Source organism: Nothobranchius furzeri, chromosome 17 (genome assembly GCF_043380555.1).
Source record: "Nothobranchius furzeri strain GRZ-AD chromosome 17, NfurGRZ-RIMD1, whole genome shotgun sequence".
Taxonomy (NCBI): Eukaryota; Metazoa; Chordata; class Actinopteri; order Cyprinodontiformes; family Nothobranchiidae; genus Nothobranchius; species Nothobranchius furzeri.
In genome coordinates, this window is record NC_091757.1 from 14,642,529 (window position 1) to 14,658,915 (window position 16,387).

Consider the following 16,387-nt stretch of genomic DNA (forward strand, 5'->3'; position numbering starts at 1 on the left):
CGAGGAGTGTCTTGCCACATGCCAACACTGGGTCTGACTGAGCGCCTCCAGGAGAGAGGCCCAAGCAAGACGCGCCCCGAGGAGCGTCTTGCCACGTGTCAACACTGGGTCTGACTGAGCGCCTCCAGGAGAGAAGCCCAAGCAGGACGCACCCCGAGGAGCGTCTTTCCATGTGTCACCACTGGGTCTGACTGAGCGCCTCCAGGAGAAAGGCCCAAGCAAGACGCGCCCCGAGGAGCGTCTTGCCACATGTCAACACTGGGTCTGACTGAGCGCCTCCAGGAGAGAGGCCCAAGCAAGACGCGCCCCGAGGAGCGTCTTGCCACATGTCAACACTGGGTCTGACTGAGCGCCTCCAGGAGAGAGGCCCAAGCAAGACGCGCCCCGAGGAGCGTCTTGCCACATGTCAGCACTGGGTCTGACTGAGCGCCTCCAGGAGAGAAGCCCCAGCAAGACGCGCCCCGAGGAGCGTCTTGCCTTATGTCAGCACTCGGTCTGACTGAGCGCCTCCAGGAGAGAGGCCCAAGCAATACGCTCCCCGAGTAGCGTCTTGCCACGTGTCAACACTGGGTCTGATTGAGGGCCTTCTGGAGAGAGGCCCAAGCAAGACGCGCCCCGAGGAGTGTCTTGCCACATGTCACCACTTGGTCTGACTGAGCGCCTCCAGGAGAGAGGCCCAAGCAACACGCGCCCCGAGGAGCGTCAGGCCACATGTCACTACTCAGTCTGACTGAGAGCCTCCAGGAGAGAGGCCCAAGCAAGACGCGCCCCGAGGAGCGTCTTGACACATGTCAACACTGGGTCTGACAGAGGGCCTCCATGAGAGAGGCCCAAGCAAGACGCGCCCCGAGGAGTGTCTTGCCACATGTCAACACTGGGTCTGACAGAGGGCCTCCAGGAGAGAGGCCCAAGCAAGACACGCCCCGAGGATTGTCTTGCCACATGTCACCACTTGGTCTGACTGAGCGCCTCCAGGAGAGAGGCCCAAGCAACACGCGCCCCGAGGAGCGTCAGGCCACATGTCACTACTCAGTCTGACTGAGCGCCTCCAGGAGAGAGGCCCAAGCAAGACGCGCCCCGAGGAGCGTCTTGCCACGTGTAAACACTGGGTCTGATTGAGGGCCTTCTGGAGAGAGGCCCAAGAAAGACACGCCCCGAGGAGCGTCTTGACACATGTCAACACTGGGTCGGACTGAGGGCCTCCATGAGAGAAGCCCAAGCAAGACGCGCCCCGAGGAGAGTCTTGCCACATGTCAACACTCGGTCTGACAGAGGGCATTCAGAAGAGAGGCCCAAGCAATACGCGCCCCGAGGAGCTTCTTGCCACATGTCACCACTGGGTCTGAATGAGCGCCCCCAGGAGAGAGGCCCAACCAAGACGCGCCCCGAGGAGTGTCTTGCCACATGCCAACACTGGGTCTGACTGAGCGCCTCCAGGAGAAAGGCCCAAGCAAGACGCGCCCCGAGGAGCGTCTTGCCACATGTCAACACTGGGTCTGACTGAGCGCCTCCAGGAGAGAGGCCCAAGCAAGACGCGCCCCGAGGAGCGTCTTGCCACATGTCAACACTGGGTCTGACTGAGCGCCTCCAGGAGAGAGGCCCAAGCAAGACGCGCCCCGAGGAGCGTCTTGCCACATGTCAGCACTGGGTCTGACTGAGCGCCTCCAGGAGAGAAGCCCCAGCAAGACGCGCCCCGAGGAGCGTCTTGCCTTATGTCAGCACTCGGTCTGACTGAGCGCCTCCAGGAGAGAGGCCCAAGCAAGACGCTCCCCGAGTAGCGTCTTGCCACGTGTCAACACTGGGTCTGATTGAGGGCCTTCTGGAGAGAGGCCCAAGCAAGACGCGCCCCGAGGAGTGTCTTGCCACATGTCACCACTTGGTCTGACTGAGCGCCTCCAGGAGAGAGGCCCAAGCAACACGCGCCCCGAGGAGCGTCAGGCCACATGTCACTACTCAGTCTGACTGAGCGCCTCCAGGAGAGAGGCCCAAGCAAGACGCGCCCCGAGGAGCGTCTTGACACATGTCAACACTGGGTCTGACAGAGGGCCTCCATGAGAGAGGCCCAAGCAAGACGCGCCCCGAGGAGTGTCTTGCCACATGTCAACACTGGGTCTGACAGAGGGCCTCCAGGAGAGAGGCCCAAGCAAGACACGCCCCGAGGATTGTCTTGCCACATGTCACCACTTGGTCTGACTGAGCGCCTCCAGGAGAGAGGCCCAAGCAACACGCGCCCCGAGGAGCGTCAGGCCACATGTCACTACTCAGTCTGACTGAGCGCCTCCAGGAGAGAGGCCCAAGCAAGACGCGCCCCGAGGAGCGTCTTGCCACGTGTAAACACTGGGTCTGATTGAGGGCCTTCTGGAGAGAGGCCCAAGCAAGACGCGCCCCGAGGAGCGTCTTGCCACATGTCAACAATGGTTCTTACTGAGGGCCTCCGGGAGAGAAGCCCAAGCAAGACGCGCCCCGAGGAGCTTCTTGCCACATGTCAGCACTCAGTCTGACTGAGCGCCTCCAGGAGAGAGGCCAAAGCAAGACGCCCCCCGAGGAGCGTCTTGACACATGTCAACACTGGGTCTGACAGAGGGCCTCCATGAGAGAGGCCCAAGCAAGACGCGCCCCGAGGAGTGTCTTGCCACATGTCACCACTGGGTCTGATTGAGCGCCTCCAGGAGAGAGGCCCAAGCAAGACGTGCCCCGAGGAGCGTCGTGCCACATGTCACTACTCGGTCTAACTGAGCACCTCCTGGAGAGAGGTCCAAGCAAGACGCACCCCGAGGAGCGTCTTGCCAAATGTCACTACTCGGTCTGACTGAGCGCCTCCAGGAGGGAGGTCCAAGCAAGACGCGCCCCGAGGAGCGTCTTGCCACATGTCACTACTCGGTCTGACTGAGCGCCTCCAGGAGAGAGGCCCAAGCAAGACGTGCCCCGAGGAGCGTCTTGCCACATGTCAACAATGGGTCTGACTGAGGGCCTCCAGGAGAGAAGTCCAAGCAAGACGCGCCCAGAGGAGCGTCTTGCCACATGTAAACACTGGGTCTGACTGAGGGCCTCCATGAGAGAAGCCCAAGCAAGACGCGCCCCGAGGAGAGTCTTGCCACATGTCAACACTCGGTCTGACCGAGGGCATTCAGGAGAGAGGCCCAAGCAATAAGCACCCCGAGGAGCGTCTTGCCACATGTCACCACTGGGTCTGAATGAGCGCCTCCAGGAGAGAGGCCCAACCAAGACGCGCCCCGAGGAGTGTCTTGCCACATGCCAACACTGGGTCTGACTGAGCGCCTCCAGGAGAGAGGCGCAAGCAAGACGCGCCCCGAGGAGCATCTTGCCACGTGTCAACACTGGGTCTGACTGAGCGCCTCCAGGAGAGAGGCCCAAGCAAGACGCGCCCCGAGGAGCGTCTTTCCACGTGTCACCACTGGGTCTGACTGAGCGCCTCCAGGAGAGAGGCCCAAGCAAGACGCGCCCCGAGGAGCGTCTTGTCCACATGTCAGCACTGGGTCTGACTGAGCGCCTCCAGGAGAGAGGCCCCAGCAAGACGCGCCCCGAGGAGCGTCTTGCCTTATGTCAGCACTCGGTCTGACTGAGCGCCTCCAGGATAGAGGCCCAAGCAAGACGCGCCCCGAGGAGCGTCTTGCCACATGTCAACAATGGGTCTGACTGAGGTCCTCCAGGAGAGAGGCCCAAGCAAGATGCGCCCGGAGGAGCGTCTTGCCACGTGTCAACACTGGGTCTGACAGAGGGCCTCCAGGAGAGAGGCCCAAGCAAGACCCGCACCGAGGAGCGTCTTGCCACATGTCACCTCTGGTTCTGACTGAGCGCCTCCAGGAGAGAGGCCCAAGCAAGACGCGCCCCGAGGAGCGTCTTGTCACATGTCAACACTGGGTCTGTCTGAGCGCCTCCAGGAGAGAAGCCCAAGCAAGACGCGCCCCGAGGAGCGTCTTGCCACATAGCAACAATGGGTTTGACTGAGGGCCTCCAGGAGAGAAGCCCAAGCAAGACGCGCCCCGAGGAGCGTCTTGACACATGTCAACACTGGGTCTGACAGAGGGCCTCCAGGAGAGAGGCCCAAGCAAGACGCGCCCCGAGGAGTGTCTTGCCACATGTCACTACTGGGTCTGACTGAGCGCCTCCAGGAGAGAGGCCCAAGCAAGACGTGCCCCGAGGAGCGTCAGGCCACATGTCACTACTCAGTCTGACTGAGCGCCTCCAGGAGAGAGGCCCAAGCAAGACGCGCCCCGAGGAGTGTCTTGCCACATGTCAGCACTGGGTCTGACTGAGCGCCTCCAGGAGAGAGGCCCCAGCAAGACGCGCCCCGAGGAGCGTCTTGCCACATGTCACTACTCGGTCTAACTGAGCGCCTCCAGGAGAGAGGCCCAAGCAAGACGTGCCCCGAGGAGCGTCTTGCCACATGTCAACAATGGGTCTGACTGAGGGCCTCCAGGAGAGAAGCCCAAGCAAGATGCGTCCTGAGGAGCGCCTTGCCACATGTCAACACTGGGTCTGACTGAGGGCCTCCAGGAGAGAGGCCCAAATAGGACGCGCCCCGAGGAGCGTCTTGCCACATGTCAACAATGGGTCTGACTGAGGGCCTCCATGAGAAAAGCCCAAGCAAGACGCTCCCCGAGGAGAGTCTTGCCACATGTCAACACTGGGTCTGACAGAGGGCATCCAGGAGAGAAGCCCAAGCAATACGCGCCCCGAGGAGCGTCTTGCCACATGTCAACAATGGGTCTGACTGAGGGCCTCCAGGAGAGAAGCCAAAGCAAGACGCGCCCCGAGGAGCTTCTTTCCACATGTCAACAATGGGTCTTACTGAGGGCCTCCATGAGAGAAGCCCAAGCAAGACGCGCCCCGAGGAGTGTCTTGCCACATGTCAACACTGTGTCTGACTGAGCGCCTCCAGGAGAGAGGCCCAAGCAAGACGCGCCCCGAGGAGCGTCTTGCCACGTGTCAACACTGGGTCTGACTGAGCTCCTCCAGGAGAGAGGCCCAAGCAAGACGCGCCCAGAGGAGCGTCTTGCCACGTGTCACCACTGGATCTGATTGAGCACCTCCAGGAGAGAGGCCCCAGCAAGATGCGCCCCGAGGAGCGTTTTGCCCTATGTCACTACTCGGTCTAACTGAGCGCCTCCAGGAGAGAGGTCCAAGCAAGACGCGCCCCGAGGAGCGACTTGCCAAATGTCACTACTCGGTCTGACTGAGCGCCTCCAGGAGGGAGGTCCAAGCAAGACGCGCCCCGAGGAGCGTCTTGCCACATGTCACTACTCGGTCTGACTGAGCGCCTCCAGGAGAGAGGCCCAAGCAAGACGTGCCCCGTGGAGCGTCTTGCCACATGTCAACAATGGGTCTGACTGAGGGCCTCCAGGAGAGAAGCCCAAGCAAGACGCGCCCAGAGGAGCGTCTTGCCACATGTCAACACTGGGTCTGACTGAGCGCCTCCAGGAGAGCGGCCCAAGCAAGACACGCCCCGAGGAGCGTCTTGACACATGTCAACACTGGGTCGGACTGAGGGCCTCCATGAGAGAAGCCCAAGCAAGACGCGCCCCGAGGAGAGTCTTGCCACATGTCAACACTCGGTCTGACAGAGGGCATTCAGAAGAGAGGCCCAAGCAATACGCGCCCCGAGGAGCTTCTTGCCACATGTCACCACTGGGTCTGAATGAGCGCCCCCAGGAGAGAGGCCCAACCAAGACGCGCCCCGAGGAGTGTCTTGCCACATGCCAACACTGGGTCTGACTGAGCGCCTCCAGGAGAGAGGCCCAAGCAAGACGCGCCCCGAGGAGCGTCTTGCCACGTGTCAACACTGGGTCTGACTGAGCGCCTCCAGGAGAGAAGCCCAAGCAAGACGCACCCCGAGGAGCGTCTTTCCATGTGTCACCACTGGGTCTGACTGAGCGCCTCTAGGAGAAAGGCCCAAGCAAGACGCGCCCCGAGGAGCGTCTTGCCACATGTCAACACTGGGTCTGACTGAGCGCCTCCAGGAGAGAGGCCCAAGCAAGACGCGCCCCGAGGGGCGTCTTGCCACATGTCAACACTGGGTCTGACTGAACGCCTCCAGGAGAGAGGCCCAAGCAAGACGCGCCCCGAGGAGCGTCTTGCCACATGTCAGCACTGGGTCTGACTGAGCGCCTCCAGGAGAGAAGCCCCAGCAAGACGCGCCCCGAGGAGCGTCTTGCCTTATGTCAGCACTCGGTCTGACTGAGCGCCTCCAGGAGAGAGGCCCAAGCAAGACGTGCCCCGTGGAGCGTCTTGCCACATGTCAACAATGGGTCTGACTGAGGGCCTCCAGGAGAGAAGCCCAAGCAAGACGTGCCCCGAGGAGCGTCTTGCCACATGTCAACAATGGGTCTGACTGAGGGCCTCCAGGAGAGAAGCCCAAGCAAGATGCGCCCTGAGGAGCGCCTTGCCACATGTCAACACTGGGTCTGACTGAGGGCCTCCAGGAGAGAGGCCCAAATAGGACGCACCCCGAGGAGCGTCTTGCCACATGTCAACAATGGGTCTGACTGAGGGCCTCCATGAGAAAAGCCCAAGCAAGACGCTCCCCGAGGAGAGTCTTGCCACATGTCAACACTGGGTCTGACAGAGGGCATCCAGGAGAGAAGCCCAAGCAATACGCGCCCCGAGGAGCGTCTTGCCACATGTCAACAATGGGTCTGACTGAGGGCCTCCCGGAGAGAAGCCAAAGCAAGACGCGCCCCGAGGAGCTTCTTTCCACATGTCAACAATGGGTCTTACTGAGGGCCTCCATGAGAGAAGCCCAAGCAAGACGGGCCCCGAGGAGCGTCTTTCCACATGTCAGCAATCGGTCTGACTGAGCGCCTCCAGGAGAGAGGCCCAAGCAAGACGCGCCCCGAGGAGTGTCTTGCAACATGTCAACACTGGGTCTGACTTAGCGCCTCCAGGAGAGAGGCCCAAGCAAGATGCGCCCCGAGGAGCGTCTTGCCACGTGTCACCACTGGGTCTGACTGAGCTCCTCCAGGAGAGAGGCCCAAGCAAGACGCGCCCAGAGGAGCGTCTTGCCACGTGTCACCACTGGATCTGATTGAGCACCTCCAGGAGAGAGGCCCCAGCAAGACGCGCCCCGAGGAGCGTCTTGCCACATGTCACTACTCGGTCTAACTGAGCGCCTCCAGGAGAGAGGTCCAAGCAAGACGCGCCCCGAGGAGCGTCTTGCCAAATGTCACTACTCGGTCTGACTGAGCGCCTCCAGGAGGGAGGTCCAAGCAAGACGCGCCCCGAGGAGCGTCTTGCCACATGTCACTACTCGGTCTGACTGAGCGCCTCCAGGAGAGAGGCCCAAGCAAGACGTGCCCCGTGGAGCGTCTTGCCACATGTCAACAATGGGTCTGACTGAGGGCCTCCAGGAGAGCGGCCCAAGCAAGACACGCCCCGAGGAGCGTCTTGACACATGTCAACACTGGGTCGGACTGAGGGCCTCCATGAGAGAAGCCCAAGCAAGACGCGCCCCGAGGAGAGTCTTGCCACATGTCAACACTCGGTCTGACAGAGGGCATTCAGAAGAGAGGCCCAAGCAATACGCGCCCCAAGGAGCTTCTTGCCACATGTCACCACTGGGTCTGAATGAGCGCCCCCAGGAGAGAGGCCCAACCAAGACGCGCCCCGAGGAGTGTCTTGCCACATGCCAACACTGGGTCTGACTGAGCGCCTCCAGGAGAGAGGCCCAAGCAAGACGCGCCCCGAGGAGCGTCTTGCCACGTGTCAACACTGGGTCTGACTGAGCGCCTCCAGGAGAGAAGCCCAAGCAGGACGCACCCCGAGGAGCGTCTTTCCATGTGTCACCACTGGGTCTGACTGAGCGCCTCCAGGAGAAAGGCCCAAGCAAGACGCGCCCCGAGGAGCGTCTTGCCACATGTCAACACTGGGTCTGACTGAGCGCCTCCAGGAGAGAGGCCCAAGCAAGACGCGCCCCGAGGAGCGTCTTGCCACATGTCAACACTGGGTCTGACTGAGCGCCTCCAGGAGAGAGGCCCAAGCAAGACGCGCCCCGAGGAGCGTCTTGCCACATGTCAGCACTGGGTCTGACTGAGCGCCTCCAGGAGAGAAGCCCCAGCAAGACGCGCCCCGAGGAGCGTCTTGCCTTATGTCACCACTTGGTCTGACTGAGCGCCTCCAGGAGAGAGGCCCAAGCAACACGCGCCCCGAGGAGCGTCAGGCCACATGTCACTACTCAGTCTGACTGAGCGCCTCCAGGAGAGAGGCCCAAGCAAGACGCGCCCCGAGGAGCGTCTTGCCACGTGTAAACACTGGGTCTGATTGAGGGCCTTCTGGAGAGAGGCCCAAGAAAGACACGCCCCGAGGAGCGTCTTGACACATGTCAACACTGGGTCGGACTGAGGGCCTCCATGAGAGAAGCCCAAGCAAGACGCGCCCCGAGGAGAGTCTTGCCACATGTCAACACTCGGTCTGACAGAGGGCATTCAGAAGAGAGGCCCAAGCAATACGCGCCCCGAGGAGCTTCTTGCCACATGTCACCACTGGGTCTGAATGAGCGTCCCCAGGAGAGAGGCCCAACCAAGACGCGCCCCGAGGAGTGTCTTGCCACATGCCAACACTGGGTCTGACTGAGCGCCTCCAGGAGAAAGGCCCAAGCAAGACGCGCCCCGAGGAGCGTCTTGCCACATGTCAACACTGGGTCTGACTGAGCGCCTCCAGGAGAGAGGCCCAAGCAAGACGCGCCCCGAGGAGCGTCTTGCCACATGTCAACACTGGGTCTGACTGAGCGCCTCCAGGAGAGAGGCCCAAGCAAGACGCGCCCCGAGGAGCGTCTTGCCACATGTCAGCACTGGGTCTGACTGAGCGCCTCCAGGAGAGAAGCCCCAGCAAGACGCGCCCCGAGGAGCGTCTTGCCTTATGTCAGCACTCGGTCTGACTGAGCGCCTCCAGGAGAGAGGCCCAAGCAAGACGCTCCCCGAGTAGCGTCTTGCCACGTGTCAACACTGGGTCTGATTGAGGGCCTTCTGGAGAGAGGCCCAAGCAAGACGCGCCCCGAGGAGTGTCTTGCCACATGTCACCACTTGGTCTGACTGAGCGCCTCCAGGAGAGAGGCCCAAGCAACACGCGCCCCGAGGAGCGTCAGGCCACATGTCACTACTCAGTCTGACTGAGCGCCTCCAGGAGAGAGGCCCAAGCAAGACGCGCCCCGAGGAGCGTCTTGACACATGTCAACACTGGGTCTGACAGAGGGCCTCCATGAGAGAGGCCCAAGCAAGACGCGCCCCGAGGAGTGTCTTGCCACATGTCAACACTGGGTCTGACAGAGGGCCTCCAGGAGAGAGGCCCAAGCAAGACACGCCCCGAGGATTGTCTTGCCACATGTCACCACTTGGTCTGACTGAGCGCCTCCAGGAGAGAGGCCCAAGCAACACGCGCCCCGAGGAGCGTCAGGCCACATGTCACTACTCAGTCTGACTGAGCGCCTCCAGGAGAGAGGCCCAAGCAAGACGCGCCCCGAGGAGCGTCTTGCCACGTGTAAACACTGGGTCTGATTGAGGGCCTTCTGGAGAGAGGCCCAAGCAAGACGCGCCCCGAGGAGCGTCTTGCCACATGTCAACAATGGTTCTTACTGAGGGCCTCCGGGAGAGAAGCCCAAGCAAGACGCGCCCCGAGGAGCTTCTTGCCACATGTCAGCACTCAGTCTGACTGAGCGCCTCCAGGAGAGAGGCCAAAGCAAGACGTCCCCCGAGGAGCGTCTTGACACATGTCAACACTGGGTCTGACAGAGGGCCTCCATGAGAGAGGCCCAAGCAAGACGCGCCCCGAGGAGTGTCTTGCCACATGTCACCACTGGGTCTGATTGAGCGCCTCCAGGAGAGAGGCCCAAGCAAGACGTGCCCCGAGGAGCGTCTTGCCACATGTCAATGCTGGGTCTGACTGAGTGCCTCCATGAGAGAAGCCCCAGCAAGACGCGCCCCGAGGAGCGTCTTGCCACATGTCACTACTCGGTCTGTTTGAGCGCCTCCAGGAGAGAGGCCCAAGCAAGACGTGCCCCGAGGAGCGTCTTGCCACATGTCAACAATGGGTCTGACTGAGGGCCTCCAGGAGAGAAGCTCAAGCAAGACGCGCCCCGAGGAGCATCTTGCCACATGTCAACACTGGATCTGACTGAGCGCCTCCAGGAGAGAGGCCCAACCAAGAAGCGCCCTGAGGAGCGTCTTGCCACATGCCAACACTGGGTCTGACAGAGGGCCTCCAGGAGAGAGGCCCAAGCAAGACGCGCCCCGAGGAGTGTCTTGCCACATGTCACCACTGGGTCTGATTGAGCGCCTCCAGGAGAGAAGCCCAAGCAAGACGGGCCCCGAGGAGCGTCTTTCCACATGTCAGCAATCGGTCTGACTGAGCGCCTCCAGGAGAGAGGCCCAAGCAAGACGCGCCCCGAGGAGTGTCTTGCAACATGTCAACACTGGGTCTGACTTAGCGCCTCCAGGAGAGAGGCCCAAGCAAGATGCGCCCCGAGGAGCGTCTTGCCACGTGTCACCACTGGGTCTGACTGAGCTCCTCCAGGAGAGAGGCCCAAGCAAGACGCGCCCAGAGGAGCGTCTTGCCACGTGTCACCACTGGATCTGATTGAGCACCTCCAGGAGAGAGGCCCCAGCAAGACGCGCCCCGAGGAGCGTCTTGCCACATGTCACTACTCGGTCTAACTGAGCGCCTCCAGGAGAGAGGTCCAAGCAAGACGCGCCCCGAGGAGCGTCTTGCCAAATGTCACTACTCGGTCTGACTGAGCGCCTCCAGGAGGGAGGTCCAAGCAAGACGCGCCCCGAGGAGCGTCTTGCCACATGTCACTACTCGGTCTGACTGAGCGCCTCCAGGAGAGAGGCCCAAGCAAGACGTGCCCCGTGGAGCGTCTTGCCACATGTCAACAATGGGTCTGACTGAGGGCCTCCAGGAGAGCGGCCCAAGCAAGACACGCCCCGAGGAGCGTCTTGACACATGTCAACACTGGGTCGGACTGAGGGCCTCCATGAGAGAAGCCCAAGCAAGACGCGCCCCGAGGAGAGTCTTGCCACATGTCAACACTCGGTCTGACAGAGGGCATTCAGAAGAGAGGCCCAAGCAATACGCGCCCCGAGGAGCTTCTTGCCACATGTCACCACTGGGTCTGAATGAGCGCCCCCAGGAGAGAGGCCCAACCAAGACGCGCCCCGAGGAGTGTCTTGCCACATGCCAACACTGGGTCTGACTGAGCGCCTCCAGGAGAGAGGCCCAAGCAAGACGCGCCCCGAGGAGCGTCTTGCCACGTGTCAACACTGGGTCTGACTGAGCGCCTCCAGGAGAGAAGCCCAAGCAAGACGCACCCCGAGGAGCGTCTTTCCATGTGTCACCACTGGGTCTGACTGAGCGCCTCCAGGAGAAAGGCCCAAGCAAGACGCGCCCCGAGGAGCGTCTTGCCACATGTCAACACTGGGTCTGACTGAGCGCCTCCAGGAGAGAGGCCCAAGCAAGACGCGCCCCGAGGAGCGTCTTGCCACATGTCAACACTGGGTCTGACTGAGCGCCTCCAGGAGAGAGGCCCAAGCAAGACGCGCCCCGAGGAGCGTCTTGCCACATGTCAGCACTGGGTCTGACTGAGCGCCTCCAGGAGAGAAGCCCCAGCAAGACGCGCCCCGAGGAGCGTCTTGCCTTATGTCAGCACTCGGTCTGACTGAGCGCCTCCAGGAGAGAGGCCCAAGCAATACGCTCCCCGAGTAGCGTCTTGCCACGTGTCAACACTGGGTCTGATTGAGGGCCTTCTGGAGAGAGGCCCAAGCAAGACGCGCCCCGAGGAGTGTCTTGCCACATGTCACCACTTGGTCTGACTGAGCGCCTCCAGGAGAGAGGCCCAAGCAACACGCGCCCCGAGGAGCGTCAGGCCACATGTCACTACTCAGTCTGACTGAGAGCCTCCAGGAGAGAGGCCCAAGCAAGACGCGCCCCGAGGAGCGTCTTGACACATGTCAACACTGGGTCTGACAGAGGGCCTCCATGAGAGAGGCCCAAGCAAGACGCGCCCCGAGGAGTGTCTTGCCACATGTCAACACTGGGTCTGACAGAGGGCCTCCAGGAGAGAGGCCCAAGCAAGACACGCCCCGAGGATTGTCTTGCCACATGTCACCACTTGGTCTGACTGAGCGCCTCCAGGAGAGAGGCCCAAGCAACACGCGCCCCGAGGAGCGTCAGGCCACATGTCACTACTCAGTCTGACTGAGCGCCTCCAGGAGAGAGGCCCAAGCAAGACGCGCCCCGAGGAGCGTCTTGCCACGTGTAAACACTGGGTCTGATTGAGGGCCTTCTGGAGAGAGGCCCAAGCAAGACACGCCCCGAGGAGCGTCTTGACACATGTCAACACTGGGTCGGACTGAGGGCCTCCATGAGAGAAGCCCAAGCAAGACGCGCCCCGAGGAGAGTCTTGCCACATGTCAACACTCGGTCTGACAGAGGGCATTCAGAAGAGAGGCCCAAGCAATACGCGCCCCGAGGAGCTTCTTGCCACATGTCACCACTGGGTCTGAATGAGCGCCCCCAGGAGAGAGGCCCAACCAAGACGCGCCCCGAGGAGTGTCTTGCCACATGCCAACACTGGGTCTGACTGAGCGCCTCCAGGAGAAAGGCCCAAGCAAGACGCGCCCCGAGGAGCGTCTTGCCACATGTCAACACTGGGTCTGACTGAGCGCCTCCAGGAGAGAGGCCCAAGCAAGACGCGCCCCGAGGAGCGTCTTGCCACATGTCAACACTGGGTCTGACTGAGCGCCTCCAGGAGAGAGGCACAAGCTAGACGCGCCCCTAGGAGCGTCTTGCCACATGTCAGCACTGGGTCTGACTGAGCGCCTCCAGGAGAGAAGCCCCAGCAAGACGCGCCCCGAGGAGCGTCTTGCCTTATGTCAGCACTCGGTCTGACTGAGCGCCTCCAGGAGAGAGGCCCAAGCAAGACGCTCCCCGAGTAGCGTCTTGCCACGTGTCAACACTGGGTCTGATTGAGGGCCTTCTGGAGAGAGGCCCAAGCAAGACGCGCCCCGAGGAGTGTCTTGCCACATGTCACCACTTGGTCTGACTGAGCGCCTCCAGGAGAGAGGCCCAAGCAACACGCGCCCCGAGGAGCGTCAGGCCACATGTCACTACTCAGTCTGACTGAGCGCCTCCAGGAGAGAGGCCCAAGCAAGACGCGCCCCGAGGAGCGTCTTGACACATGTCAACACTGGGTCTGACAGAGGGCCTCCATGAGAGAGGCCCAAGCAAGACGCGCCCCGAGGAGTGTCTTGCCACATGTCAACACTGGGTCTGACAGAGGGCCTCCAGGAGAGAGGCCCAAGCAAGACACGCCCCGAGGATTGTCTTGCCACATGTCACCACTTGGTCTGACTGAGCGCCTCCAGGAGAGAGGCCCAAGCAAGACGCGCCCCGAGGAGCGTCTTGCCACGTGTAAACACTGGGTCTGATTGAGGGCCTTCTGGAGAGAGGCCCAAGCAAGACGCGCCCCGAGGAGCGTCTTGCCAAATGTCAACAATGGTTCTTACTGAGGGCCTCCGGGAGAGAAGCCCAAGCAAGACGCGCCCCGAGGAGCTTCTTGCCACATGTCAGCACTCAGTCTGACTGAGCGCCTCCAGGAGAGAGGCCAAAGCAAGACGCCCCCCGAGGAGCGTCTTGACACATGTCAACACTGGGTCTGACAGAGGGCCTCCATGAGAGAGGCCCAAGCAAGACGCGCCCCGAGGAGTGTCTTGCCACATGTCACCACTGGGTCTGATTGAGCGCCTCCAGGAGAGAGGCCCAAGCAAGACGTGCCCCGAGGAGCGTCTTGCCACATGTCAATGCTGGGTCTGACTGAGTGCCTCCATGAGAGAAGCCCCAGCAAGACGCGCCCCGAGGAGCGTCTTGCCACATGTCACTACTCGGTCTGTTTGAGCGCCTCCAGGAGAGAGGCCCAAGCAAGACGTGCCCCGAGGAGCGTCTTGCCACATGTCAACAATGGGTCTGACTGAGGGCCTCCAGGAGAGAAGCTCAAGCAAGACGCGCCCCGAGGAGCATCTTGCCACATGTCAACACTGGATCTGACTGAGCGCCTCCAGGAGAGAGGCCCAACCAAGAAGCGCCCTGAGGAGCGTCTTGCCACATGCCAACACTGGGTCTGACAGAGGGCCTCCAGGAGAGAGGCCCAAGCAAGACGCGCCCCGAGGAGTGTCTTGCCACATGTCACCACTGGGTCTGATTGAGCGCCTCCAGGAGAGAAGCCCAAGCAAGACGGGCCCCGAGGAGCGTCTTTCCACATGTCAGCACTCGGTCTGACTGAGCGCCTCCAGGAGAGAGGCCCAAGCAAGACGCGCCCCGAGGAGTGTCTTGCAACATGTCACCACTTGGTCTGACTTAGCGCCTCCAGGAGAGAGGCCCAAGCAACACGCGCCCCGAGGAGCGTCAGGCCACATGTCAACACTGGGTCTGACTGAGCGCCTCCAGGAGAGAGGCCCAATTAAGACGCACCCGGAGGAGCGTCTTGCAACATGTCAACACTGGGTCTGATTGAGGGCCTTCTGGAGAGAGGCCCAAGCAAGACGCGCCCCGAGGAGCGTCTTGCCACATGTCACTACTCATCTGACTGAGCGCCTCCAGGAGAGAGGCCCAAGCAAGACGTGCCCCGAGGAGCGTCTTGCCACATGTCAACAATGGGTCTGACTGAGGGCCTCCAGGAGAGAAGCCCAAGCAAGACGCGCCCCGAGGAGCGTCTTGCCACATGTCAACACTGGGTCTGACTGAGGGCCTCCAGGAGAGAGGCCCAAATAAGACGCGCCCCGAGGAGCGTCTTGCCACATGTCAACACTGGGTCTGACTGAGGGCCTCCAGGAGAGAAGCCCAAGCAAGATGCGCCCCGAGGAGCGTCTTGCCACATGTCAGCACTCGGTCTGACTGAGCGGCTCCAGGAGAGAGGCCCAAGCAAGACGCGCCCCGAGGAGCGTCTTGCCACATGTCAACACTGGGTCTGACTGAGCGCCTCCAGGAGAGAGGCCCAAGCAAGCCGCGCCCGGATGTGCGCCCTTGAACATGTCAGCACTCGGTCTGACTGAGCGCCTCCAGGAGAGAGGCCCAAGCAAGACGCGCCCCGAGGAGGGTCTTGACACTTGTCTCCTCTGGGTCTGACTGAGCGCCTCCAGGAGAGAGGCCCAAGCAAGACGTGCCCCGACGAGCATCTTGCCACATGTCAACACTGGGTCTGACTGAGTGCCTCCATGAGAGAAGCCCCAGCAAGACGCGCCCCGAGGAGCGTCTTGCCACATGTCAACACTGGGTCTGACTGAGCACCTCCAGGAGAGAGGCCCAAGCAAGACGCGCCCCGAGGAGCGTCTTGCCACATGTCAACACTGGGTCTGACTGAGCGCCTCCAGGAGAGAGGCTCGAGGAGCGTCTTGCCACATGTCACCTCTGGATCTGACTGAGCGCCTCCAGGAGAAAGGCACAAGCAAGAAACGCCCGAGGAGCGTCTTGACACATGTCAACACTGGGTTTGACTGAGCACCTCCAGGAGAGAGGCCCCAGCAAGACGCGCCCCGAGGAGCGTCTTGCCACATGTCAGCACTCGGTCTGACTGAGCGCCTCCAGGAGAGAGGCCCAAGCAAGAAGCGCCCCGAGGAGCTTCTTGCCACATGTCAACAATGGGTCTGACTGAGGGCCTCCAGGAGAGAAGCCCAAGCAAGACGCGCCCCGAGGAGCGTCTTGCCACATGTCAACACTGGGTCTAATTGAGCGCCTCCAGGAGAGAGGCCCAAGCAAGACGCGCCCCGAGGAGCGTCTTGCCACATGTCACTACTCGGTCTGACTGAGCGCCTCCAGGAGAGAGGTCCAAGCAACACGCACCCCGAGGAGCATCTTGCCACATGTCAACACTGGGTCTGACAGAGTGCCTCCATGAGAGAAGCCCCAGCAAGACGCGCCCCGAGGAGCGTCTTGCCTTATGTCAGCACTCGGTCTGACTGAGCGCCTCCAGGAGAGAAGCCCCAGCAAGACGCGCCCCGAGGAGCGTCTTGCCTTATGTCAGCACTAGGTCTGACTGAGCGCCTCCAGGAAAGAGGCCCAAGCAGGACGCGCCCCGAGGAGCGTCTTGTCACATGTCAACACTGGGTCTGTCTGAGCACCTCCAGGAGAGAGGCCCAAGCAAGACGCGCCCCGAGGAGCGTCTTGCCACATGTCAACAATGGGTTTGACTGAGGGCCTCCAGGAGAGAAGCCCAAGCAAGACGCGCCCCGAGGAGCGTCTTGACACATGTCAACACTGGGTCTGACAGAGGGCCTCCACGAGAGAGGCCCAAGCAAGACGCACCCCGAGGAGTGTCTTGCCACATGTCACCACTGGGTCTGACTGAGCGCCTCCAGGAGAGAGGCCCAAGCAAGACGTGCCCCGA